At 36.0% G+C, this 1,890-nt stretch overlaps 1 protein-coding gene across 3 annotated transcripts in view; it reads left to right on the forward strand.

Moving 5' to 3' along the window:
- The window catches only part of TPX2 (TPX2, microtubule nucleation factor), a 92,726-nt gene that overhangs the window by 37,306 nt on the left and 53,530 nt on the right, over nt 1-1,890 (forward strand). The window lies entirely within an intron of this gene.

Here is a 1,890-nt window from a genome sequence, read left to right on the forward strand (position 1 = left end):
CATCATTGTTGTTTTGGCGGACCTGGGCTGGATTCGAACGCTCCACCTTAGGTGTATGTGGCTGGCACCTTAGCCACTTGAGCCACAGGTGCTGAGCCTTTTTTGCTTTTAATATTTTAAATTGACACATATATACATCTTTATAGGGTATAGAAATATTTTGATACATGTATACCATGTATAATAATCAAATCAGGGTAATTAGTATATCCATTACTTCAAACATTTATCATTTTTTTGCATTGGGAACATGTGCAATCTGCTTTTCTAGCTATTTGAAAATATACAATAAATTGTTAATTATGATCACCCAAAGTGCTTATAGCATATTAGAACTTATTCCTCTTATCTGGCTCTACTTTTGTATTCATTAACCAACCTTTGACTATCCTTCTGTCCTTCCTACCCTTCCCTGCCTCTAGTAACTGCTATTCTACTCTTTACTTCTGTGAGATGAACTTTTTTTTTTTTTTTTTTGGAGAAAGTCTCAAGCTGTTGCCCTGGGTAGAGTGCTACGGTGCCACAGCTCACAGTAACCTCCAACTCCTGAGCTTAGGCGATGCTCTTGCCTCAGCCTCCCAAGTAGCTGGGACTACAAGTGCCTGCTACAACGCCCAGCTTTGTTGTTGTTGTTGAAGTTGTCATTGTTGTTTAGCTGGCCCGGCCGGGTTCGAACCTGCCAGTGTTGGTGTATGTAGCTGGCGCTAAGCCTATGAGATCAACTTTTTAAGCTTCTTCATATAAGGGAGAACATATGGTATTTATCTTTCTATTCCTTGCTTATTTCACTTAACATAATGCATAATGTTCTCCAAGCCAATCCATGTTTCCACAGTGGCAGAATTTTGTTCTTTTTTATGGTTAAATAGTATTCTATTGTGTATGTGTACCTGCCACATTTTCTTTATTGTTCATCTGTTGATGGACACTTAGCTTTATTCCATATCTTTGCTATTGTGAATAGTGCTATAATAAAGGTGGGAATGCAGATATGTCTTTGACATACAGATTTCCTTTCCTTTGGATAAATACCCTGGAGTGAGATTGCAAATTAGATAGTAGTTTTATTTTTAGTTTTTTTGATGAACCTCCATACTGTTTTCAGTGATGGCTGCACTAATTTATATTCCTAACAATAGTATATAAGAGTTCTTCTTTCTCCTCATCCACACCATCATTTATTATTTTTTGTCTTTGATAATAGTCATTGTAACTGGCATGAGAGGATATCTCCATGTGGTTTTGATTTGTGTTTCCTGATGATTAGTGAGGTTGAACATTTTTTCATATACTTGTTAGACATTTGTATGTCTTCTTTTGAGATTTGTGGGTCCATTTGCCCTTTTTTGTTTTTTTGACCCTAAAATATGCTTCTTTGACATACATATTTTTTTAAATTTCAGGTTTATTTGAGGGTACAAAGAATTACCCTCATTTTGCATTTGTTAGGTATAGTCGGGGTAGGGCTTATAGTTAACAAATGCATAGAAATCCTGCTAGGGCTTATTTTTTGAGTAGGTCTTATTTTTGGGGAAACTTGGTAGTTGTGTCCCACCCCGAGAAGGTGTGCCATATAACCCCACATTGTACTCATTAAGTGGGGATTTGCCAAATTTTTAATCAGATTGTTTGGGGTTTTCTTTGTTGTTGAACCTTGTGTATTCTGGATATTAATCTTTTGTTGGATGAATAGTTTGCAGATATTTTTTTCTATTCTGCAGGTTTATACTCTGTGGATTGTGTAGAAGCTATTTAGTTTGATATAATTTCATTTGTCTGTTTTTGCTTTTGTTGCCTATGCTTTTGAGGTCTTCTTCAGAAAATCTATGCCCAGACCAGTGCCCTGAAGATTTTTCCCTACAATTTCTTTTAGTAGTTTTTTTTTTTTTT

Source organism: Otolemur garnettii, unplaced genomic scaffold (assembly GCF_000181295.1).
Source record: "Otolemur garnettii isolate 467f Iridium unplaced genomic scaffold, OtoGar3 scaffold00025, whole genome shotgun sequence".
Lineage (NCBI taxonomy): Eukaryota > Metazoa > Chordata > Mammalia > Primates > Galagidae > Otolemur > Otolemur garnettii.